The sequence below is a fragment of the Melanerpes formicivorus genome, unplaced genomic scaffold, assembly GCF_026170545.1.
Source record: "Melanerpes formicivorus ecotype bairdi unplaced genomic scaffold, bMelFor1.0.p_v2 SCAF_51, whole genome shotgun sequence".
Taxonomy (NCBI): domain Eukaryota; kingdom Metazoa; phylum Chordata; class Aves; order Piciformes; family Picidae; genus Melanerpes; species Melanerpes formicivorus.
In genome coordinates, this window is record NW_027142403.1 from 3,035,296 (window position 1) to 3,062,286 (window position 26,991).

The 26,991-nt window shown below is 46.7% G+C and overlaps 1 long non-coding RNA gene across 1 annotated transcript in view; it reads right to left on the reverse strand.

Annotated features, from left to right (window-relative positions):
* Window positions 1-26,991, reverse strand: part of LOC137452312 (uncharacterized) — a 152,409-nt gene that overhangs the window by 1,282 nt on the left and 124,136 nt on the right. The window contains exon 3 of the long non-coding RNA XR_010990036.1: window positions 1,961-2,086. This is a non-coding gene — a long non-coding RNA (uncharacterized lncRNA). The remainder of the gene's footprint in view (window positions 1-1,960; window positions 2,087-26,991) is intronic.

Consider the following 26,991-nt stretch of genomic DNA (forward strand, 5'->3'; position numbering starts at 1 on the left):
CCTTGACTGGTGATACCAAAGAGGATGTCAGCCATCAGCTGGATGAAATGGTGGCCAGGGAATGACGAATGATAATTTTGGAAGAAAGAATGAGTTGGTGTGAAAAGCTGTGTAAAAGAAGCATACAAATTTGTATCAGAGCAGGGAGTAGCCTTGGACTGGGAACAGAGCAGCAGTCAAAACCCAGTCTGGCACATCACAACCTCTGCCCAGACCAGATGCAGCAGCTTCCCCATCCATGAGACACCATCAGCAGCCAGCACCTAGCATGTGGCCTGACCCCGTGGGGTGCAGCACCCATGGACTCACACTTTGGGGCTGAAACCTGCTAGGTACCTTCCCACCAGTGGGTACATGAACTGTTTGTAGGAAGTAGCATGAGCACCCCTAGAGCTGGAGCAGCCACAACCCTAGTGGGAGCAGGATGTGGGTGATGGGGAACAATGCTCCCTGAAATTACCCCCTACTGCCAGTGAGAGAGGGGTGAGTGCCTGCATGTGTGGGATGAGAACTTCTGGGGACTAGTTACTGAAGTGTTTAGAAACTTGCAGGAGTTTATTAGTGTTAAGTGTCTTACACTTTGGCTGAGCTGTTGTATTGCTGACATAGGTCTTGAATGTATAGTTCACAGGTTGTCAGTTAATTACATCTCCTTTATAAATCAATAAACCATTTCATTCCTGATTTGGTTTAACCTATGTGAGCTGAGTCATTCTTTCCTGCAACAATGACCAATTGATACAAGTTTTGGACTACTCTTGGCAGGGGAAGGCCTGTATGCTCAGTGACTGAGAAAAGGTTCACTTAATGATGAACTGGAGACTAGGTGTAGGACAAGGGATGGTTTCTAGGGTGGGCTGGCTGACAGAGGGAGAAGGGAAAGGAGGATGCAATAGAGACAATGTCCTGTGTGCCCTGTGTTGATAACTGGGATAAATACTTCTGGTGGACAGCATGGAATCCCTCTGGCTAAGCACAGCCACCAGTGGTGAAACCTGCCCACTACTGACACTGTTCTGATGGAGGCAAAGGCAGCTTGTGAAGGCAGAAGAATTCAAACCCTATTGCCAAAATGTCTGGGTTTGGCTGATGCAAGAAAAATTGCTCTCATCTCCTCACTGAAAATCATATGAAAAATGCACAAAATCTGCCCTGTTTTGCTTTGCACTTCTGGAAGTGACCACCACAGAGGGGAGAAGCATTACCCAGGAACTAGCTATGAAGGTGGCAAGACCATCACACACTTTGTGACAGTAGGCACCCCAAGCTTTTGCTGGAGCAGCAGCCACCTCCCTAGTATACAGCCACTGAGCTCAGGCAGCTATGTGGGCTACTAATGCAGCCAGCAGCTGCAAGTCTGGGGGACTGATTTGGCTTTACCCCTGCTGGTCCAAACAAAATGGTCCTCGTTTAGCTTCTACTGGATATAGCATCCCTGTGTGCCATTAAACCAGGCTGTCATTGGTCTTGGCAGCAAGGTCACAGGGCTTTACTCTTCACTCGTCCTAACCATGACTCCTAAGGAGTTTCTTATGGCAGATTTGGGCACCAGCCTGCTCACTTGCCCCAGTTAGAGCTCTGCCATCCCCTGGGATATCCAGCATGGAACCAAGTTGAAGTATGACAACTAAATAAACTCCCAAACTATTTTGAGACCTGCTTTAATAGAGTTAAAGGAAAAACAAAATCAGAGTGGAGAAACGTTTCTATCTTTAGCCATCAGGAGCAAGAGTTAGCAGCACCACACAGGAGCTGGAAATGGGAATGGTAAATTAGGGTTCAGCTTGCTCCTAAATATTTTCTCATTGTTTGGTCAGGGCCACAGTGGGATACTACATGATTTACAGTGCTTATCAGAGGCCTTTCTTCCTCTGCTCATGAGAGGTAAACCAACTCACAGATGTCTGTGGTAATTTTAAAGGTTATTCCAACACTGTCCACATTAAAAGCTGTTACTTACTGAAGGTAGATGACTCTGCAAACTGGGAAGCCTGCTGTCCACTGTGACTTCTTGGCGGTCTTTGCTTTGCTTTGTGTCATCAGCTTCCCCTGTAACATCCTGAAAAGACTGTCGCTGCACCTTCACCTGCAACAGAGGAACAGAAGACATGTGAAAGCCAAACACATTTTGACTGGATAATCTCTCACCAGTCTTCAACATCCAGTTATGGTGACAAAAGACACCATGCAGCCATGATGGGAACCATCTGTCTTCTTTCCCCTGACAAATTAAGTGCTGTGGTAAACCATGCTGGAGTCTGAGATTCTCTTTTCTCTTTCAGTCTGTCCTGTGCAGACCACAGCACATCTCACAGACTGAGAGGCATTTGCATTCAGGCCAAAGGAGGCAGACTCACATCTAATAGAAATTAAAAAACCCACTGAAGACTGTCTTATTATCATCACCAGGAGTTAAGGACCTGACCTGTGTGGGTGATTTGAAAACCTGGATAGGCCTCAATTTGTATTTTTAGATGCTTGCATACCTTGAAAAATCTGCTTTGACTTTCCACAGTTCAGCCCTTCTGCTCAGGCAGCCTGGATACATTTGACATGGACAGCTATATACCAGACCCATGTCAAGGCAGATCTGTTCTGCACAAGCCATGATGGGCACTTGTGCCACTGGTGTCCACAGATACATTAAGCACATTTCAGAAACTCAATTCTGGCTGAATAAGACACCACAAGTTACAGGCAAAGGGAAGTGAACACCATAGGCAAACCACTCCATCATGTCTGGCCTAACAATGGGGCAGGTAGAGGAAGCATGTGGTGATGCTGCTGTTATTTACATAAGGTGATACCTTTGTTTTCCTGTTATTTAAGCCCTATTTATCAGCTGAATAGCACAAACCCTTGGAGGATACAATCATGGCAAGACCTTCAAGGTAGCAAGGGGTTTGAGTAGCCTTTTTTTTTTCCCCCATGGGAAACATTCCCAAAATACCAACATGCAAATCTATTCTTCTGCATGTTCAAAGTATCCCCCAGGCAACCAGGACTGGGAACTGAACAGACATTCCCTTTTCTCTCCACCCATATTTACTTCTGAAAAAGCAGTCACAACTGGTAATCAAATACTAGCTTCTCTTGCCTGATGTACTAGGCACTTCACAAACAACCCTCTACACCAAAATGGCCATAGTTTATTACAAGCTACTTTTGTTGACTGCGAGAACATAAGGCTGACTACACCTGGAATGCTCCAAAGGTCCATTCAATCCAGCATGTCTTCTCCCACTGTGTGCAGCAGCAAACATTTGAAACAAGAGCCTAAGAACAGCAGGTACAGAGTGGCCAATGTGATCCCCTGGGTTTCAGCAGCCTGTGGGATTTCCCAAACCAGGGAGTACGCTGACAACTAAGTAAACTGGGTGTAGTCCCAAACCTAATCTGTGCCTCACTTTGGAGAAGCAGTTTGTATCCGGCACATTGCACCTCACCCTGCAGCTCCTCGGCGTGACTGCAGCCTCTGCAATCTCACCTGTGCAAGCTTTAGGGGCCAGGGACTGGGCACAGGTGAGGGTGGGTCTCATAGCCACGCACTGGGCTTTGCACTGGTATGTTTAATTGTGGTCAGAAAGAGGGTTTAAAACTGTGCTTGGTCTTGCTGAGTAAGCCACAAATCATCCATCCTATGGGGCATACAGTAACAAGGTGACCACAGGGTTCAGTGGACACATGGTAGTTTATCTGGGGAGTGAGGTACCAAGCTATGTGTTTGACTTCAACTGTGAGCTGCTGCTTTGGACGCAGCCTCCTAGCACATGGCAAGTGCCTCTCGTTTTTCAGTTGATATGACTGACTGAGGTAGCCTGCATGTCACCTGTGGTGACCCACAGTCCTTCCTGGCTGCACTGTGAGAAGAGGCTTGCCACATGGAAAGACACACTCTGCTAGACACATACTTAATTTATACATGCTAATTAATTGAATAATGGGCAGCAAAGCCCCTGGTCTATACTGTATTCTGAATGCCATCTGGAAAAAGGCTGTGTGGTTAGTAAGATGGGTGCATTCTTAAACCTGATACCTTTGTAAGCTAATCTGCCCCAGCATTAGCAATGAGACAGAATTTAACAATGAAGACGTGTGTTTTATTCCAGGAGAACATTTTTGAGATGGCAAACATTTGGTCATTGGGATGGTGATCATTGTGCTTTATCCCTGTGACAAGCAGTGGGATGATTATCCTGTTATAAATGGAAAGCAAATAGTTTACTCAAAGAGCTTTAAATGTCATCAGTCTCTTAGAAAATGCATGTCAGTAGGTCTCATGTGACTTTGAAAGCAGGGTGGCTGTTTAATGTAACTTTGGCCTCCATCTAGGCCCACTGGGTACATACAACTGAAAGCAGCTATCTTTATACTGACAGCTTTGTTCCAGGTCAGGGAGGCTCTGACCTGCCTCTGAACTTAAAGTCTGAGGCACTGGACAGATACTGCTGTTTCAGTTCTTCCATGTTTATCTCAGGGATCAGGTTTCCAAGAATCTGCTGCAGTTGAGGTCCCATAATAAAGTGGCACGGGAAAGTCATCCACATCACATGCTCACAAAAGGCCTGGAGATCCCTCCTGGCTTGAAAGCACACAAGAGCAAAAGCATAGACATTGGTATGGCCCCATTTCTGGTACATGGGAAGCTGGTGGCAGAACCAGATTTGGCTTCACGCAGGTGACATCACTGTCCTTGCTAGCTGGCAGGCATCTGGGAGTGAGGTGCAGCTGGGAGCCTCAGAGAGCCACACGCAGCTTACCCAAAGCCAGTGGCTGCTGCACTCATGAGAGAGAGCCACAAAAGTCTTGCTTCATGCCTCCCACAGAGCAAAGGGCTTTCTAGGTGTTAATGAACTGAGTTCATGGGCAGCATCAAATTCTAAAGTAGGAAAGTCCCCATTTCATCACTGGGAGAAACTGTGGGTTTGCCTGCATGGAGAAGCTCTGGGAACCTAGTTTGAATGAACTTTGCAAACTAACAAAACCTTTTAAAACTTAATTCAATCACATTAAAGCCTCACATAGGCATTTTGACTTCTCTACAGTATTCTTCACCTCCAAAGCAAACTGAGGAACATCTAACTTAGCCCACCTTAATTCTTACTAAAGGTGTCCACTTTAATGCAGTTGATTCACCTATTTGAAATTCATGCTTTGAATTCACCCAGATGACTTTTTTGCTCAGCTTTCCTTTATAAAGGATCCACTCAAGAGAGAGAGGTTTGACAGTGTTGGCTCAGATTCCTATTGAATATTTGAGTGATTTGGAACTTCTTAAAGGATTTATTTCTCAGTGTGTTACACATTCTATAAGGACCTCAAAGGAGTTTGTAATGAGGTGGGTGTCAGTCTCTTCTCCCTAGTAACAAGTGATAGGAGGAGAGGGAATGGCCTCAAGTTGCACCAGGGGAGGTTTAGGTTATCTATTAGAAGAAACTTCCTTACTCAAAGGGTTCTGAAACACTGTAACAGTCTTCTCAGGGAGGCCATTGAATCCCCCTTCCTGGAGCTGTTTAAAAGACACGGAGATGTGGTGCTGAGTGACATGGTTTAGCACCAGGCTTGGTAGAGTGAGGTATTAGTTAAACTGCATGATCTTAATGGTCTTTTTCAACTGAAGCAACTCTGTGATTCTATGACTTGTTTAGAGTGCCAGAAGCAGGGGAGCCCAGACATACACAAGCATTCAGGGCAGCAGCTCTTCTCTCCACTAGCCTTCTGTAAGTGCTGGAAATGTTTTCTGCAGATATAGCCCTACTGCACTCTTTTCCTACCCCTATCACATCAGGCTTTGTAATAGATCTGAACAGCAGAAGCAAGGCAGGAAGAGTGAGCCAGCAGGTGCCTTGTCTGGCTGCAAGCAACGCTGTGTAGAAAAATCATGAAAATGCCACACTCCTTCAAGACTGCAGAGCCTGGGGATCATTTATTCTGCCCTGACAGCATAACACAGACAGTATAATTTCATTCCATTACTTCTTCAGTCAGCCTGATAGCTTATCTTTGACTGAAGCATAAAGCCAGGTACTTGCTGCAGTCAGATTTTCCCAGGCATTTCGTTAGATGTGTGTTTTCCATTGAAACCAATTTTCCTTTGAGTAAACCACTTTTTCATCTTTTCCCTTCTGTCAGACATGCCTTTCTGTGCAAAGAGGTAGCCATTGCTTTCTGTGCAGCTTTGCTGCATGGCAGCTTTAATTAAAAAAAAGGGGGAAAGAAAGGGAAGGAAGGAAGGAAGGGAAGGAAGGAAGGAAGGGAAGGAAGGAAGGAAGGGAAGGAAGGAAGGAAGGATGGGAAGGAAGGAAGGAAGGGAAGGAAGGAAGGAAGGGAAGGAAGGAAGGAAGGGAAGGAAGGAAGGAAGGGAAGGAAGGAAGGAAGGGAAGGAAGGAAGGGAAGGAAGGAAGGGAAGGAAGGAAGGGAAGGAAGGAAGGGAAGGAAGGAAGGGAAGGAAGGAAGGGAAGGAAGGAAGGGAAGGAAGGAAGGGAAGGAAGGAAGGGAAGGAAGGAAGGGAAGGAAGGAAGGGAAGGAAGGAAGGGAAGGAAGGAAGGGAAGGAAGGAAGGGAAGGAAGGAAGGGAAGGAAGGAAGGGAAGGAAGGAAGGGAAGGAAGGAAGGGAAGGAAGGAAGGAAGGAAGGAAGGAAGGAAGGAAGGAAGGAAGGAAGGAAGGAAGGAAGGAAGGAAGGAAGGAAGGAAGGAAGGAAGGAAGGAAGGAAGGAAGGAAGGAAGGAAGGTCTCACCCCTTTCTAGGGGTCTGGAATGATTACAGCAGCACAAATGCAAATTTCTCCTAACTTCAAATACCTCTCTCTAATTGTCAATGCTATATCTAGGTTCTTGAAGATTTGTCTTCCTCACTATGTCAGTAAAGCAGCTGGAATGGGAACATCAAAGCAGCTGGAATGGGAACACCAAAGCAGCTGGAGTGGGAACACCAAAGCAGCTGGAATGGGAACACCAAAGCAGCTGGAGTGGGAACACCAAAGCAGCTGGAATGGGAACACCAAAGCAGCTGGAGTGGGAACACCAAAGCAGCTGGAGTGGGAACACCAAAGCCTACAGTCTTCACAGGGTAGTCCCAACCCCTGGTACTCTACAGGAGCCAAAAGGAGAACATGGTGGGCAGTTTCAAAGCAGTTACATGAGCTGTTAGTTTAGCCTTCTCTTTTCCCTTACCCAAATGGCAGCATGAGGGTGGGCAGTGCAGAGAGACATTGGAATAATAAACAAAAATGATCAAAACATTAAAATGGAGAATTCACTCACAAATATTTTAGTCTTACAGACTGGAGGTACCACTTTGCACTCTCAGCATTCTGAGATCATCAGTACCATTCAGAACACATATATCTGTAAAAGAAGTTTTCCAGGGCTGTCTCTTTACATGATACTAAGGGCAAAAAACATAATTCCTTAAGATTTCTTGAGGCAGAAATGGAGATGGGAGAAGTGACTTGACCTTGGTGATGCTGCACAGATGTTTACTAGAGAACTAGGGGTAACAACCAGCACTCAAATGTTAGTTATAGAGTGTTTGGCACCTGGACTCACAGATCCATCTGAACAAAACTCATGAGGTCCACAGCAGAGCTGGGTACAGTTATTCTAAAACAGAGCCCTGTTGACATGATCTCTTGCAACATTCACAGATACTCATCCCACCTTCTCTGTTGCCAGCATCTTTTGGGTCCAGACCTTTCCTCAGGCTGTCAGTCCCCTGTCTGGAAAACTACACTGCACACTGTGCAGAAACAAAGTTGGAGCCATTATTAACCTGTCAGGGACTTATGCCCAGACATTTATTACAGTACCATTACATGAAGCTGAATAAAACATAGCAGAGTCAGCTAAGTCTATGGCAAATGCATTGCATTTGCCTAATTTTTTCATCTGCCACAGGAGAGAGTTGGAATTATTCTTTCTGAGCAAATGAGTTCTAGCTTTTCTCATTAGCTTTTCATCATCTTTAGTGCACAGACTGGGAGGAAAGAGCTTTCAGCAATTTGAGCTGAAACTAAAATGACTAAAGGTTAAAACTGAGAGCAGGATGGAAGGCACCCCTGCTTCAGAGAAGCTTCCAGCCTCCTTCTACTAGTCTTGACTGCACAAGGAGTTTGAAACGGCAAAAAAATGACAGAGGCAGACAAAACCTTACCCAGGTAGTGAAATGGGCTGTTCAGGTCAGACACTGGGGCTCACAGAGGATGATTCAATGTAAATAGCCAACTTCCAGTGAAGGTTCTATTTGTGCTGACCTGTCACTGTTAGCCTTGGTTAAGTCAATTTAGATCACTAAAGCAGAGATAGTGATGATAACATAGCATGGGGCATCCTGCTTACTTGTTTGCATCTGTCATCTGAACTAAAGGGCCATCCACACTCCTCCAAACCGCTGTCTCTCCCACTGCACCATGCCCTGTCTGTTGGAGCTGAAATCAGCTCAGCTGAACGCACTCTGGAACACATGGCTGCAGCATCCTAAATTGGAGGCAGGTCAGAAGCCTCTCACACATTCTCCTCAAGCCTAGACTTGGGGATAGATGCATACCGCTCCTGAGAGCTGCACCAAGGCCCTCAGGCTGCTACCTAGATTGAGTAGCTGCCAGCAGCATACAGCTTGAGTCACAGCCAAGGTGGGCAGTATACCCTATCATCTGTGCACTGCATCATCTGCTCAAGATCAGGTTTGCTGGTAGAGCAGTGGAAGCCACTGCTAAGAGCACCAAAGGAACACATCCTTCAAAAGGAAATTAGTTATCCAGACGTTTTTTCTCCCTGACATAACTATGTCAACACCAGCTCTGTTTTTTCACACTCTTATCCAGCTCAGCTTCATGAGCAAAACAGTGAAATGTGGGCCAAATGCTCTGAGCCACCTAACCTTTATTATGAGAGAAATCAGATGTGTACAGTTGCTCATATGATGCAGCATGCAACAGCCCATGACCAGAGGAAGCAGAACATGCTTCATGTTGTGCTGTTTTCAGGGAAGTGGGAGGCATGCCTGTGCACAACCCAGAATGTGGGCAGGGCTTGGGGAACTTGACATGAAGGTCACCCTTACACATCTCCACAAAGCATCCCCTGCCTCACCCTGGTCTGCAGCTACAGGCCGTTGGCCCAGTGGATGTTGGTTGCAACTGAGGCACAGACATGAGGCCCACGAAGAATCAGCATACAGGTTCCCATGTATGAAGGAGACAACAAAGAAGGTGAAGCCACCTTGCTAGTGTATATCCTGTGGCAGATGAGCTGTAATTCTTTGTCTGTGCCATGTTAGAAAGTGGGGGTGGTGTTTTAAACGATATTTTCTATACTGGCACTGAGAGTGGCAGGTTTGACAATGAGGCTGTTGTTCAATTAAAAGTGAATCAGTGCTATTGCAGACCTGACTGAGACAGGGAAGTAATGAAACAAAGACACTAGAACTTATCAGTAATTTCTACTGTTTCTTAATGATGTTTCTAATCTATGCCTTTGACCCTTTGGTAATTCTGCTTCATTCCCTGCTGCTGTAACATTCAGAAAGTAACTGAAACTTTATTCCACTTGCTAACTTGCTATGTTTACAGCCCAAGACAAAGGCCAATATATCATAAAACAAAAGTCCAACTCTATATTTAGACTCCTGAATAAATGGCTTGAATTACAAATGAGCAGAACTCTCAGTCTCTCTCACTGCTTTTAACAGAAACTCAGGGGTTCCTGAGAAGTCTTTTATCAGACTGCCAGATATGGTTCTGGGGACTTGGCATTTTATGCAAATCACGGGCACAGTGCTGCAGTGAACATCGTGTCATCAGCACCGCTGTTGGGTGGGGAAATTCAACAAGGCCAAGTGCCAGGTCACAACACCTGGGTCACAACAACCCCATGCTAAGCTACAGACTTGGGAATGTGTGGTTGGAAAGCTGTGACTCAGAGAGGGACCTGGGGGTATTGGTTGATAGTTGACTAAATATGAATCAGCAGTGTGCCCAGGTGGCCAAGAAAGCCAATGGCATCCTGGCTTGCATTAGAAACACTTTGCTCAGCAGGAACAGGGAGGTGATCATCCCTCTGTACTTGGCACTGGTGAGGCCACACCTCAGATATTATGTTCAGTTCTGTGCCTCTCACTATAAGAAGGACATTGAGGTGCTGGAGTGTGTCCAGAGAAGGGCAATGAGGCTGGTGAAGGGTCTGGAGCACATGGCCTACAAGGAGCATCTGAAGGAGCTGGGGTTGTTCAGTCTGGAGAAGAGGAGGCTGAGGGGAGACCTCACTGCTCTCTACAACTGCCTGAGGCGGAGGTTGTACCTCCCTTCTTCTACCTGATGGCAAGTGACAGGACTAGAGGAAATGGATTCAAGCTGCATGAGGAAAGATTTAGGCTGAACATTAGGAAATATTTCTTCCCTGAAAAGGTTATCAAAAATTGGAATGGTCTGCCCATGGTGGTAGTGAAGTCATCATCCCTGGAGGTGTTTAAACAGCACATGGATCTGGTGCTTAGGGACTTGGTTTAGTGGTAACCTTGCAGTGCTGGGTCAAAGGTTGGGCTAGATGATCTTGAAAGTCTCTTCCAATGAAAGATATTCTGTGAGACCCCTTAGCACAGGAAGGGATATTTGTGCTTTTTGTTTCAAGTGATGTGAGGAACAGCTTTGCACCTCATTAGGCTAGTTCAGCACCAGAGCCTGGATCACTGAAGACTCTCACTGGCCTATGTATCAGTCAGGACAGTGGAGGGGTGAGCTACCCATTCCAGGGTTTCACCACTCTCATGGTGAAGAACCTCCTCCTCACATCCAGCCTGAATCTCCCCACCTCCAGCTTCATTCCATTCCCCCTAGTCCTATCACTACCTGAGATCCTGAGCAGTCCCTCCCCAGCCTTCCTGTAGGCCCCCTTCAGATACTGGAAGGCCACAATTAGGTCACCTCAGAGCCTTCTCTTCTCCAGACTGAACAGCCCCAACTCCTTCAGTCTGTCCTCATAGGAGAGGTGCTCCAGCCCTCTGATCATCCTTGTGGCCCTTCTCTGGACACCTTCCAGCACCTCCGCATCCCTCTTGTAATAGGGGCTCCAGAACTGGACACAGTACTCCAGGTGGGGTCTCATCAGAGCTGAGCAGAGGGGGAGAATCACCTCCCTCATTCTTCCCCATGAGGGCAGTGAGGTGCTGGAACAGGTTGCCCAGAGAAATTGTGGAGACTCCAAGCTTGGACATGTTCAAAGCCAGGTTGGATGGAGCCTTGAGCAACCTGGTCCAGTAGGAGGTGTTCTATGATTCTGTGATTCTGTTCAGGCTATTGCAGTGGGATTTAAAATTGGGGTTATATTGGTATGTAGTTGGTCAAGTTAAAAAACCCCTCCCACTAACACAGAGATATCACCACAACAGTTGTGCAGGCAGGCAGCTGGAGATCAGACACCAGCTTGAGAAGTTGCTTGGTGAGTGAAGAAGGACTTCCACGCAGTTTGGCCACATGGCAGGATGATACAGCGGCAGCAGCATGAAATGAAGCTATGAGGTGAGAGATTAAAAACTCTCAGAAGGAAACATTTCATCAAATGCATAGTTAAGTTCTAGAGCTTGCTGCCAACAGTGCTGGGGATGCCAAAAATAAATTTCAGAAAATAATTGGACAAAATTGAGGCTACAGCTCTATTAAGTGCTATTAAGCAGCAAGATCTTAGGAAGCTTTTAGGAAGCCACAGCCTTGCAAGCCATAGAATTGCCACTGCATGCTTGCCTTTCTCATAGTTTTCTGCTACCAGCAGCCAATGAAGAGAGGATGCCAGACTAGACAGACAGTAGAGAGTGATCCAGTGATCCAATATGATATTTTTTTTCATTCAAAACTTTCTAAATTGGTGCTAATTTACCTTAAATGATGAGGGCTGTTAACCACAGTGGCTCACCAACTGCTTCGTAAGCCATCATCATAGAATCATTAAGGTTGGAAAACACCTCTAAGATCATCAAGTCTAACTGTAACCCAGCTACCGTGAGCACTAAACTATATCCTGAAGCACCACTCATCAGCAAGTTTGCAGATGACACCAGGTTAGGAGCAGATGTTGGTCAGTTAGAGGGTAGAAAGGCTCTGCAGAGGGACCTCAACCAACTGGACAGATGGGCAGAGTCCAATGGGATGGCATTCAACAAGTCCAAGTGCCGAGTGCTGCACTTTGGCCACGGCAACCCCATGCAGAGCTACAGGCTGGGGTCAGAGTGGCTGGAGAGCTCCCAAACAGAGAAGGACCTGGGGGTGCTGATCAACAGCTGCCTAAACATGAGCCAGCAGTGTGCCCAGGTGGCCAAGGAGGCCAATGGCATCCTGGCCTGCATTAGGAATAGTGTGGCCAGCAGGAGCAGGGAAGTCATTGTGCCCCTGTACACTGCACTGGTTAGGCTGCACCTTGAGTCCTGTGTCCAGTTCTGGGCCCCTCAGTTTAAGAAGGACATCAAAACACTTGAACGTGTCCAGAGAAGGGCAACAAGGCTGGGGAGAGGCCTTGAGCACAGCCCTGTGAGGAGAGGCTGAGGGAGCTGGGGTTGTTTAGTCTGGAGAAGAGGAGGCTCAGGGGTGACCTCATTGCCCTCTACAACTAACTGAAGGGTGGTTGTAGCCAGGAAAGAGTTGGTCTCTTCTCTCAGGCAACCAGCACCAGAACAAGAGGACACAGTCTCAAGCTGTACCAGGGGAAGTTTTAAGTTGATAGGAAGATGGTCATGACATGTTTTTCCAGGATTAATTCATCCAGATGTTGCCTACATGAAGGTAGAGCTCCTCAGTCACTTAGTGCAACTGGTGCAGAAATGCCCTAAGGGGTTTGCCCAGATCAGACACAAAGTATGGCAGCAGGAAAAAACATTGGTTCCAGGTCTCCCAAGTGCTTTGCCAGTGCTCAAACACCTGATTTGTTGTGCTTCTCAACTCAGGAGGCAAGTGCAGGCCAGGGAGGAGGTGGTAAAATATGCAAGAAGTAAAAGTTATGCAGTTGGCTAAATGTATGCAGCAAGCTCTTCTAGGTCAGCATATCATCCTCCCCTGAAGCTTAGACTGCACACCTCACTTGGGCAGCCTTCTTCACTGCTGTGAGCAGCCTGGGACCCCTGCTGCCACAGTAGGTATTACTGCTGGCCTATGTAAGGTCCAATTCTGTTTTACCAAGGAATTTGTCCTCTGAGCTGTGACATGGATTGGACTTGCACACACAGGACAGGCAAAAACATGCAGTAACATGGTTAGCAGAGAATGTGACACCTTGGCATCGAGACCTGCCTGCAGAAATGTCCCTCTGGGTGGGGGACACAGAGGGAAAGGAGTGTCTAATGCTGCTGCGTTACGCTATGGCTCCCAGGTGGAGCAGATCCCAGGTCACTGTGATTCCTCAGTGTTTTTCCTGAACCACTGTGCCCCCTTACTACGTGCTACTGGCCATAGTTCTGTACCTGTGGGCAGGAAACCCCTGAGGTAACTCCCCAAGGAATGCTAACAGAAACCCCAGGTTTAATTCCTGGTTCTGGCCCAGAATTTCTCATCATTACTTAGGAAACTGAAGAGATGACATCTCTGTGCCTCCATTTCTCTTCTGTAAAGCAGGGCTTGCAGCAGTTTTTAACCCCTTGGGAATGTGAGGGGGATGCAAAGATGTGAGGGAAGCTGTGAGGTGCTTAGATTTGGTGGTACCAGAGACCACCACAGCACGAGACAGGAGGGATTTATGGAAGGTGCCTGACAGACAGAACCTGGGATGAATTCCCGCCCTGACATGCAGAGCGGTTGACTACAACCAAAGCTCACCCTGCCTATGGAAGACCTCCTGTGTGAGTTGGGGTAAATCCAGGGTTAGTCTTTTCTGCCCTGCCTTGGGTCAGCTGGCCAGGCCCTCAGCTTGAAGGGAACTCTTTGCACCAGCATCACAAGCACCTTGTCCTGGAACAGCTGCAAGCCCAACACCAAAATCTCTCGGTTCCACGCCATTTCTGGGAAGAATCACAGCTTCTGAAGACTTCCCTGAATAACCACTGCCTGTTCCAGAACAGCCTGTTCTACCCCAAGGTATGTGGCTATTTCATCTATTGGTGGGCTTTGGGGGAGCTACTTATCACCAGCTGCAGCAGGGCTGAACCGTTTCCTGACATTGATTAAGGAAGTAAAAGTCACTAAGCGCAGATCTTCCTGGAGTCCTTGTGTGAAGTTCTTCCTGTCTGCGTGCTTTCCACTGATTGTATTGCTTTGCCAAGCCTCATTAAGGTTTCTCCATTGTTCTTCTTCGTGTTCTGTCAGTCACTCATGGTTGCCTGTACACACTGGCAAGCTTTGCAAAGACGAATATGCAACGGAGATCCTTAATGAATGCCACGTAACATTCGGATGTATTCACTGGGGAAGGGACATGTGAAAGAAACCAAGCAGAAACCCTAGCAGAATGGGGGGAGGAGGGTGGACCCCTTCCAAGGATTTTATCTGCAGAAAGATCTAATTAAGCTAAAATAATATGCAAGCTCACTTTAAAAAAAAAATGCACATCAAGAGAAGCTGAAGCTAACAACCAGCTGCCTCCTCTTTGAGAGTTAAATGCATCAGCTCCAGAGGCAGAAAAGAAAGAGAGAAACAGGCTTAGGACAAGTGCAAACTACACCCACTGGTATAACACTGCAAATCTCCTACTTCATTTGCATCACAGGGGCAGGTCTACTCACTAAAAGGAACTGTCCCTCTATTCACCAGTTAAAAAACACAGAGTCATAGAATCACAGAATTCTTTTGGTTGGAAAAGGCCTCTTAAGAGCATCAAGTCCAACCAACATCCTAAGACTACCATGGCCATTAAACCATGTCCCAGAGTGCCATGTCCGCATGTTTCTTGAGCACCTCCAGTGAGAGTGCTCCAGAGATGGTGGCTCTATCACCTCCCTGGGCAGCCTGCTCCAAACAAACATGGGCTATGCTGCCTGTTGTTGAAAACCTAGTCCTACCCTTCCCCTTTCCAACCCTGCCTGGGATTCTGCACCCCCCCGCTCCCCTCCCAGCTCTGCTGCCTGGGTTTTCTCTCTACAGCTCTTTGAAGGAAGGTTGTCATGAGAGGGGTTTTGGTCTCTTCTGTCAAGGAACTAGTGAAAGAAGAAGAGGGAATGTCCTCAAGCTGCACCAAGGGAGGTTTAGGATGGACATTAGCAAAAAAATTAACATAAATGATTATCAGGCATTGGAACAGGCTGCCCAGGGAAGTGGTAGAGCCACCGTCTCTGGGTGTGTTTAAAAGCTGTGTAGATGTGGTGCTTGGGCATATGGCTTAGTGGTGGACTTGGTAGAGTAGGATTAATGGTTGAACTCAAAGATCTTGAAGGTCTTTTCCTAACTGAATGATTCTATGACTCTTGTGTCTGAGGGGCAGCACTGAAGGCAGGGTGACCAACAGGTAGGCTGGACTTGGGATTGAGGGAACATGATATGGCACTTTGGGACATGGTCTAGTGGTCATGAAGGTGTTGGGTAGAAAGTTGGACTTGATCTTGGAAGAGGTCTTCAACAGCCTTAATGGTTTTATGATTCTGTGATGCTGGATTGTTCAAAGAGACCTCAGGGGGCTGGAGGGCAACAAAGAGAAATGTGTTAAACCATCATTTCAAAAGAGAAAACAATAGGCTTTAGATTGTGATTTCAAGTGTGTCTTAAGAGACTTAGGTACCTAGGTGACCTTCTTTAGTGAGTTGGACACACAGTTAATCTTGGGTATGTCTACACTGAAAGGAGTTTTCCAGCATATATATATATATATATTGCTAGAGCCAGGACAAAAATATTTCAGGAATGGAGATGCCTTTCATACCACTGAAGGAGTTCTTTTCTCAGCTACCTAAATAGACTAAGCTGTAGGTTTTTTAATACATGTTTTTGCAAGTAAAATTAAAATTATCCCAGGGTCAGCACTGCTAGGAGTTTGATGTGTATTCTCTTGTATACTCCCAGCTAGTACACCACAGAGGGAGAGCGTTTTCAATGCAAAATAATCCATACCCACACTATCAGTATCACTGTTACCCTTTAGCAAGGGAAAAACAAAGCCTCCCTCCATTGTGAGGAGTCACACAGCTCTGATGAAGACCCAATAGCAGTAACTCAACCCACTCCCAGTTTTCCATTCAGTGGTCTGTCTTGAACTCCCAGGCCACTGAGAATGCCAATGGTTCTTTTATGGTTGGGAAGTTTTTACCTTTGTCTGAGCACCACCAGGAAATAAATTTATACCCATGAACTCAAGCCATCAAGCAATCACAATCGAATCTGCAAGCACTGCAGTACAATGGAGAAGCTGAGCAGCCTTTGGAGCACAAACCAACAGAAAGTGCCTGAACTCCCCAGTGGTGACTAGTCAGCAATCCATTATTCCCAAGGAGATGCAGGGTTATTGGAATCCAGATGAACACCCAGATCAAAGAGCTTTTCCTCACTGCTCTAGTTGTGTATTAAACAGACATGTAAAATATTACACAGTTATAGCTGGGTTTGCTCAAATGTTTGTTCTCCCTGCTTCCTGAGATGAAGGGTGGAAGGAAAAATGTGCATTTCTGTAGTCTGTTTTTCCTTAAATGTAGAGCAACCAAAGAATCTGTTTTTTCACCAACTGTTTTTTGAATGGGAGTGACCAGGCAAGCATATATTGCTGTGATAAGACTGAGAACACCCAAATGGGTGAAAGGCTACCATTCTTTGCCCTCAGAGACTCCACTTGAACCCTTCAGGTTTGGCTGAGATTTAACCACTTTGACAGCTGTCCAGCCCATTCATGTGGGCAATGCACTGAGAATTCAACAGCAAATGGAGAAGGAAGAATTCTTACATGCCTGTGTTGAGATGGTCAAGAGACCTTCTCTAACTGAAGACATGATCCATCAATCAATCACAGTTTCCCCTCGTGGAGGGCGATACAGTGGGCTGGTCAATACCCATCAGACAGAAAACAGATTAAAAGTTAACTATTTTGAGAACAGAAGAAAGCAGACACTAAAACCAAGCTCTTTATGAATGCAAGCATGAGCACTCCAAGTGCTGGAATGTTTTTAAATAGAAAAGGAGTAAAGGACAAGCAGGATAATGATGTATTAGTGTATACTTTATAGGCACATGCATAAGGCCCATGTTAGCCCTTTAAAAAGGGACAGATAGTGTACCAAGAAAATCACTGGCTACAAAGCAAGATCTGGATTCATTACTGATGCACCAATATTATTACCTCCTCTCTTCCCAGTTTGAGTTGGGAGAAATGATTTAACATTCCTGGAGTTTTTAAGTGTGGCTCCTCAGGCATTTCTAATGGGTCACATTTCAGCTGCAGCGTAGCATCTCTAGCATTTGATTTAAGATACACTTTGTTTTGGGGAAGAGAGCAAACATGGCCTGGGAACAGAATGCAACCTCCTCCAGTCAAATTCACAAACCTAATTCTAGGCTTTTATCTCCTGCTGATAAAACCAAAACATCTATAATTATGTATGTGATTATTCAGGTGATCATCAAATAGGACATGTTGTCTGCCTTTGTTACAATACCACTCTCCCCACACCCCAGTTGGCATCTGTGTCTCCATCACATCTTTGTTAGCTCTCTGACTGGCAAAAACATCTTTGTCATCAGTGGCATACCAGGATACTTTATGCTGGATTTTACCCATATATACTCTGGAATGTTTGACATGACTATAAATAATTCAGTGCTGACACATAGTTTTTCAAAAAGATTTAGCCTCAGTTATAATGCAAGATAAAGCCAAGTGCCTGCTAGGAAGGAGGATGTATGAGAGCCATGTTCTAACTGTTTCCTTTACCTGAGTGATTGAACAGTGAAGATGGCACTTCTGAGACCACATCTTTGTGGGAAAGAGCACCCAGTTGCAAAGCTGAAACAGGCAGAGCTGGTGGAAAATCCCCAGCACAGTACATGGCCCCTAATGGACGAGCCAGCAGCAGACAGTTAATGCATTCCTAGCCCAAATAGATTTCTTTTCCACAAGTCCTGGCTTGTGGAGGGCAGGATGATCTGAGACAATGTGCATAAAGGACACTTCTCTCAGTGGAATGCATTGCAGAAAACAGGGGTTAAAAAAAATACAGTCTGTGTAAGAGGAGTGGGAAAGTTTCCTGCTCCGTGCCTCAAAGCCCAAAGCAGCTTGAGTAAAAGCAGGAAGAAGAGGGGCCTAAGGTGAATTTTCTTACCCTTGTCCACAGCATCAAGGCTTCAAGACAAAAGGAATTACAAAAAGAAAGCTAAATAGTCCAGTCCTGCTTTGTCCTTCCATCCTGATAACAATGAAGACCAAGTCTCAGCTCAAGGCTTAGAAGATTTGGTATTTCTGCTTGTTCCAAGGAGGCTTCCTTGACTTATGACTTCCAGAGCAGCAATCTCCTCCTGAAAACCTTGACTGGTAGAAGACAGGGGCTAACTGTCCTTGCCTGATGCCCTTTTCATCATTTCATGCCAGTCCTCAGAGCAGGAGGAGCAGAAAAGGCTGTTCAGGCTAGGACCTCATACCTCTGGCCTCCTGTGTGACATTGGGCAAAATCCCCATCAGCCACACAGAAATACCTTGGTGGCAAAGTGTGTCGTTGCATTTACAGCAACATCAACTTTCCTCCTGGAGTTCAAGGAGAAAATGCTGCAGAACAGGACTTCCCCCTTGGCTTTTTCCACTACCCTTAAGGGCAACTTGGGACAGCAAGAGAGAGTGACTGTGAGAGTAATTTTTCTGCAAGGACACTGCTCCCTGCGAACCAGCCTGTAGCACTTGGTGGTGCCTGGGGTGGTGCCGTGCACTGACCCTATGTGCACATGGCTGGAGGCTGACGTAAAGCATCTCTGGCCTTTCACCCAGCCTTCTGGAGGCACCTAATGCATGACCAGTTGCCCAGGCTGACCCACAGCTGGATGTACCCAGCACCAGTACATATTCTTTCCTGCTTGCTCTGATGCCTTTCACTTTCCACTGCCCGTGTGCCAGCACGGGGCACTTCAGCAGTGGAAGCCTACTCCTTCACCTACATGCCCCTGCTATGCTCTGCAAAAAACCAAGGAGGTGTGGGGTACTGGTTACCCTGCTGCTCCCATGCTTGAGAAGGCACTGGAGGAGTAGCCCTGGGGCCGGAGCAGTGCTGTGTTGCACCTGCTCTGGTCTGGTCTGGTATGCTGACCAAACCAGTTACACCAGCACCAATGTCCACCCAGCCCCCATGCTGAGCTGGCTGGCTGGGCCACCAAGAGGCCTCCAGGCAGACAGGGGTGGGGATGGTACTTGCTACAGCTCTGTCTTGGGTGCTAGCCAAGAAGAAAAGCCACATGGCACCTCAATGCATGTGGTTTGGGGCCAGCCATTACAGCCACTTGTAACAGTGCAGGCTACAGCTGTAGCCTAAGCAGAGCTAAGCTGTAAGTTCTGTTACACAGCACAGCTAAGCAAGGGGCATCGGAAAAAATGAGTGTGGAGCTCCCTGTGGGGCTATAGCTATCCCTGTATCTCCCATTTTCCAAGATGAATCCCTTTTTTTGTCTCCCTGCTTGTAACAGCCTTTTGATATCTTTCAGCCACTGAGACCTTTGCAGTAAAATTTCCCATGTCTCCCAGCTAGTTCCCATTAGAGCTTCTCCACCATGGACAAAAAGCCCTGACTTCCTTTCCTTCACATACCCATTCTGTAGGCTGGGATTTTCCTGTCCATTTCCTGTCTCATTTTTCCTGCCCATTTCTTTTGCTACCTCCCTGTCTCATCATCTGCTCTCATCTCACTCTTCTACTGCTCTACTTGTTTCCTAGCTCCAGTGAAGGCAAAGAATATTTCTGATATAGACCCTGTGGGACTGCAACAGATAAGCTTTTGGCTGGGAATAAGGTCAAGAGGGAGAGCAAAGACAGGAAGCCTGACTTAGCAGGCTGATGACCAGGCATTTTTATAGGGCAAACTCTTCTGAGGATTGACACAGTAGATGGGTGAAAAGCAAATGGCTCCGCAAAGGAGACAAGATGCGTATGTGACTGAGCTAGGCCAAGCGTGTGGCTCCAAGCCCTCATTCCTCCACTCCACTGTGAACCACATACCAGCTCCTCAGAATGGAAGACATCTGTTTTATAATAAGGAGTAGACTTTTCCAATCAGTTGTGCTTGTCACTGCTTTTCCTCCCCATCCTTGTGAAAGAAAATCCATTATCCTCCTCTTGTGCTTACATATGATTGGATGTTTTCTTTCATGAGAGACTATTGCATGGGTCAAAGCTCCTGGGCAGATGCAGAGCAGATGTCTGATATGAAAGGAAACGTTCCAAAACACAGTAATTTCACACCACCAGCTCAAAGCCCTTCTCTTAAAGTCAGGGTCCCCAGCCTTTTCTAGGTGGTGGTGCAACTATGAATTTTTTACACACATGAAAGCAGCATAAGCATTACTGAATGAACTGACTTTATGCCAGGCACACATTTCCACTCAACCTGGTCCATTAAACTTATAACCATGCTCCTCCCCACCTCCATTTTTTGATTGTTTTCAGGAAGACATCATCATCCTCTGGGTGTGAATGCCAATAACCTTTGCTCATCCTTGCAAAACATGTGGCAACATTGCTTTGACAATGCATCTGCCCTCAGCTGCAACTCTTCCAGTATCGGCCATTGTGCAAGCTCCTCCTGGAAACCCTACAGTGTTTTTCCTGTGAAGCCAGCAGGGGCTGAAACTGTGTCTGGTTCTGAACATGGATCACTGTTTTGGTAGCTAGGGTGTGAGCAGCCTCTTGAGCCAGTTCAGCTCTTATGCTTGCCCTTTCCTTCCCATGCACCACTGATCTGGACTCCTGCAGTATCCCAGGCTCTCTGGGCAAAAGGCCCAGGCAGCCAGGCGAGGAGTGCACACCTCAGCAGGGAGGTCTTCATTTCAGTGAGGTTATAGAATCATAAAATGGCTTGAGTTGGAAGGGACCCTAACAGTCATCTAATTCCTGCCACATTCCATGGGCAGGGCCACCTCTCACTAGACCAGGTTGTTCAAAGTCTCATCCACTAAGTGTCTTAAACACTTTCAGTGGTAAGGGTGTCCACAGCCTCTCTGGGTAACGCATTGCAGTTTCTCATCACCCTCATAGCAAAGAACTTCTTCCTAATGTCTAATCTAAATCTACCCTGCTCTAGTTTAAAACCATTGCCCCTTGTCCTACCACCACAGGCCCTTATAAATAGTCCCTTTCCAGCTTTCCTGTAAGCTTCCTTCAAGTACTGGAAGGCCGCTATAAGGTCTCCCTGGAGCCTTCTCTTTTCCAGGCTGAACAGACCTAACTTGCTCAGCCTGTCCTTATAGGAGAGGTGCTCCACCCCTCTAATGTCTTTGTGGCTGTCCTCTGGACCCTCTCCAACAGATCCATGCAATTTGATTTACAGTGGGATGCGAGCTAAAGCTCTGCTTACTGCCTGGGACCTTCCTCTAGCTGTTACAGCCTGCATTGCTGCTGAGGGGCTGGGCTGGGACAGCCCTGACTGCTCAGAAGACAGACCCTGCAAACATTGGAGACAAAATGTACTTCATGCCATAGCTCCTTGAAGCATGATTAGGGTGATGACCTAAATACATGGATGTGCATTGTGAAAACGGGGCAAGGGAAGGGGTGAGAACTGAAACCCCATGAGAGTGCCTGGGTGGCTCCTGTGTACTGTAACAGCTTCCTCACCTTCCTGCAGTACTCCATTTGACCTTGAATTCAGCAAGAATGCAAACACCTTAAATTGAGCATGGGCTAGCAGCTGCCAAATCCCATCTGGTGACTGCTGGCAGGCTGAGCAAGATGCATCCTAGGTGGCTCACATCTCACTTGCAAACTGGCTTTTTGTTTATGGGGCTGAGATCTGAATGGGCAACTGAAACTGCTCTGACTTGAGAGAAAGAGCCAGGATTTGGGAAGCTCTGGCATGGTTGCTTGCCATGACACAAACCTGTTGTGTAACCATGCCCCAGTCACCTAGTTTTCACCCCCTCACCTTGCTTTCCAGAAATCTGGGTAAGCACTGTTTTAGCAGGGTATTTGGGGCTGATACACCGAGGTCTGTATGAAGTTTGGCTGTCACAGGTGGCAGGTACCACAGAAGGGCCCACGAGAGAAAAATAGCTGACACTAGCACCTGCTTTTTTCCTGCAGGACATCACCTGCACTCTGATGGGTGCATGGTCCCAGTCTACCCAGAGAAAATACAGGACAGGGACATTTGCACCAGCCCTGCCTGTTTTCCAGGAGCTTCAGGCTCCAGGGCTGTGAAGGAATTTCTCTCATCAATGTTCAATTTGTGTTAAAAGCAGCAGCATCAGTTGTTTTTCTCACCTCCTCCCTCCCCACAAGTGCATGAAGTGCCTTTCAGGTAACAGACCATACTCAACAGTGCAGGAAATCTTGGGTATGAGAAGGCTGCTGTTGTTAGGACAACACATATCATAAATGCTTCCATAACCGAGTACTCCTTGCCTGGTCCCAACCACTCTCCTTATGCTTCACGGCCTCTCTCCCACTTGACAGGTTGCAAAGGAGGTCAAATTCTCTGGAAATGGGTTGCAGCACTTTTTTCCCTGTATATAATAAAAAGCCCCAAATGAAAGCATTTCTCATGTCACCACTACATCAGCAAAGATACCTAAGCTGTGGTGTTGGATTAAAGGTGATTTTGATCAAACTGCTGCAGCTGACTGACTTTGCACTGACAAACCAGGCCAGAGAAGTCTGGGAGCTGTTCATCCCTGTGAAGACCAAGATGCCCTCCTCTCCCACATCTGAATGGCAGATTGAGTTAATGATAATTCATGATTTACATTTGCACAGTACAAAGTGTGCTATGGATGTTCCACAGGAGCTTTCTAGCTGCAAACAGCAGCGCTACACATCTGGCCCTGTACTGCTGTCTGGCGAAGAAGAAAGCTGTGTACGACCTATCAGCTATGCAGCTAGAGGGCACAGAAGAACTGAGGGAAGGGAAACTAAGTCATAACATCTGGGACATGGCAAGGTTAGCACACTGTTAGAACCAATACACAGTGTCCAGACCTCATGATTGCATATCTCACTGAAAATATGGGCCACTGTGTTTTCTGCCACTGTGGGGGCCTTTCCTGCTTCCTTTCCTGCCACCTACTGACCAGTCATCCCTACTTTGGGCAATACACTAGATCCTCACCCTCCCTCCTAAGACTCTCCATTCCCCCCCCCCCCCCCCCCCCCCCCCATTATCAGCAAGACTTGACCTGGTTTGTGATATCTGATCAGATTGCAACCAAAGGTCATACAGCTGCACAGACCATTAAGCACCAGTTCACTTGGGCAGAAGCAAATGGCTCCATTATACTAAAGTCCCATTACTCACACAGCTCACCTTAAGCACCAGGGTATCGTCTGGGCAAGGCAGGGAAGGTAATAAAAATGCAGGCTGCCCAAGCCATGGTTCTTGCTGGGGAGATCTGGATGTGGAAAGTATTTCCAGATATTTCCAGATCTGTGCTGCTTAAGGTACAATGGGAACACATTTCAAGCAGCTAGATTTACATGTCTGGGACTAGGATATTTGGGCAAGTCATTGCTTTCTGGTATCCTGTCCCTACCTGCCTGATGCAGAAACTGGGCTTTTAAATGGCTTTTCATCCAAATGCATGTGAAAAAATATCCCTGCTGGAAAACTTCTCACTGTAGCACAGTTCTGTTTGTGTTGGAAACCCCAGTTACCACCACCCAGTAAACCAGAAGAGTGATTTTGGAGGGATTCTTCTCAGCAAATGTCCAAAACTAGCAGATATTGCAAGAGGGTAGAAGGTCACGTAACACCCATGCTACAAGACTCTGCTGAGTCCTGTCCATTACCTAGTACAGTCAGAAACTCCTTTCTTGCTGCTTGCTAGGCAGTTTCTCTTCCACAGTCTCTCTTTAGGCACTGTTTTGCGGAGTGCCTCAGGCATATTTTGAGGCCTGGTTTTCCTTCACAGACCTGGGGTATCCACATTGGGCCAAAATCTGTGCATTTCCAGTTTTTCTGTCTTGCTTCAGTCACAGCCTCTGCCTCTGACTCAGACTGATATTTCTGATAGGATCCCAGGGAGGGAGGAAACAAGAATAAATAGCATCACGCCCTCCTCACGTGGGTTGTGGTGCAGAGCTGAAACAAAAGATGAGGAAGAGCCTGGGCTGGTGAGGGAGGGGGCTCAGCTGAAACTAACCTACATTTTGGGGATTCCTCCACTCTAATGGGGCACTGTAGCAAGGACATTATCAGCTTCTTCTCTCATACCAGGACCCAAGCTGGCTATTACTTCTTCCTAACTATTGGAAGCATGAGCTGTCTGTCCTAACCTGCCAGAGCTGGAGACAACACTGCCCTAAGAGACAATTAATGCTGTCGGGAACGACGAGGGCAGGTTAGCATGGTAAAGGTCATGGATACAGGGCACACAGCCCTGACTGAGGGTGACACTGAGTGTGCTTCTCTCTGGAGAGTGGCATTAAGCAGATGGCAAGCCCAGGCCACTTTGAAAGAGTAATGCTTTGAAACTTGCTAAAATAGCTTTACTGTCAAGGAGGGATGAAGAACTTAAAGATTTTGACAACAAACAACTGATCCTCTGACCTGATTCAAAACCTGGTCTGGTGAGAACGGATGGTGACTCAGCCTCAGAGGGCTGATTAGTACTCTTCATGCCAGGATATGCTGGCCTTGATTTGATTCTTTGGTGATACCTGCATCATGAAGAGCTCCTTACATCTGGCACATATTGAGAGCTTTAGGAGGCCACTAGGCTGAAACTGAGCCAACCACCTACATTACAGTCCATATGTGTCAGCCAGAAAGGCCTGATGGTATCCCAAACATGGATTCCTTGGTATCCCAACAGAGAAGCCATACACAAAGAGTTTGTGTGAAGCTCTCCTTAGAATGGCCCCATGTGCATGTGGGTTTCCTCAAAACATTACAAAATGCTTTTCTTAGGTGCCTAGAGGTTTGTTCTTTCACTCCTCAGGTTGCTGCAGCTTATAGTAAAATACTTTCCTGCCTCCACCAAACAAAGTACAGCTACAGGAGCAATGCCCTACCTGACAAAGCTCAGTATTGCATTTGCAGCTTATTTGCTCAGATAATAATTATAAGCCACACCAGTAAAAAGCCTCCCATTGCTGTTTTTGCCTTTATCGCTGCATTTGCATTACAGGTTGTGCTGATTGCAGCTGGCTGGTGGGAGTGAAAGAAAAGGTATTTTCCGCATTCCAAACAGCTCTATGATTTCCCAGGACGAGATAAGGACAGTCATGTCATTGATCTCTCTAATGTGGGATATCTCAGGGCAGATGGGGGGGATGGGTTAGATACAAGCAGGCTGCCCATTCTGGGTGAGGGGCAGAGCCCCACAGAAGAAAGTAGAGCAAAAGCTTCCACAGGACTGAATTAACATCAGGAGATCTCTTTCTTCTTTTCAGCAGAACTACTATGGTGGAAATGAGCTCTAGTATGAGGCAGGAACAGTTGATTGTAACAGTGTGTGCTCATTAATAGCTCTGAGATTGAAATGAAGAACTGAAATACAATCTCAGCTACTTTCTCTAAGAACTCAGAGACCTCCTGATCAAAATCTCAAGTCCACCACGACAGACCTCCAAGAAACCAACTTTGTGTTTGTGACACTTCTAAAGATAGAAAACTATTTTCAGAACCCTAAGCATTTTCAGACTTCCCCTGTGTGCCCTGATGTGACAAAACAAGATGAAAATTCTCCTTGCTTCCAGATGACAGTTCTGTTCTCCTTGCTTCCAGATGACAGCTCTCCATCTCAAAAGGGGAATGAAACAGGGAGATGAAAATGAAGTCTAGCACATCGGGAAGCACGGAATGTAATATTCACCTGTTCTGTTACATCATTTTTTCTTTTGATACTCTGCCATTTAAACCTCTTTCTTGTGGTTGGCTTTCTGCCTTACTTCATGCACAGGACAACTTGACTCTTGATCTAGGAGCTACAGTTGCAGTATATTCTAGTTTAGAATTTTATTTAGAATAAACCAAACCAGGTTGGAAGAGACCTTCATGATCATCGCATCCAACCCATCGACCAATCCAACCCACCCAAACAGCTAACCCATGGCACCAAGCACCCCATCAAGTCTCCTCCTGAACACCTCCAGTGATGGTGACTCCACCACCTCCTTGGGCAGCCCATTCCAATGGGCAATCACTCTTTCTGTATACAACTTCTTCCTAACATCCAACCTGAACCTCCCCTGGTGCAGCCTGAGACTGTGTCCTCTTGTTCTGGTACTGGGTGCCTGGGAGAAGAGACCATCATCTGCCTGTCTACAACCTCCCTTCAGGTAGTTGTAGAGAGTGATAAGGTCACCCCTGAGTCTCCTCTTCTCCAGGCTGAGCAACCCTAGCTCCCTCAGTCTTTCCTCATAGGACTTGTGTTCCAAACCCCTGACCAACTTTGTTGCCCTTATGCTACAGCCCACCTGGGAGACAAAAAGGGAACAATGTATGTGTCATTTTACATCTTCACCTCACCCTTCTGGGGTTTTTGCTGTCTCAGCCTGTTGTACCTCCCAGATTGAATAACACTGCTCAGCATCTCAGTGCAGCCATGGGCCAGGCACGTGCTCTTGAAGGGACTTTCCCACTGCTCTTAGGTGAGTATCTGGGTGCCTCTTGGTTTACATAACTGTGAGAAACATATGGGGTTTAAAATTCCTAATACCTCAATTTGTTATGGAAATAAAACACATGCTTGCTGGATAAGGATGCTGTTTGCAACTTACACCACTTGTTGAGTCAGAGGGAGGAGGAAGAGAGGAGAGGCTGGGTTAACATGTGCAGTTCTCTGTCCCAATTCTTTTGATAATGGCCCCGGTCAGCTGATTGTGACCTTCTGAAGTACACAGAGAACACCAGAAGACTGATTTCTGCCAGCCCAGCTGAGGCTCTCTGCATGGCTGTGTGCAGAGGGCATGCTTC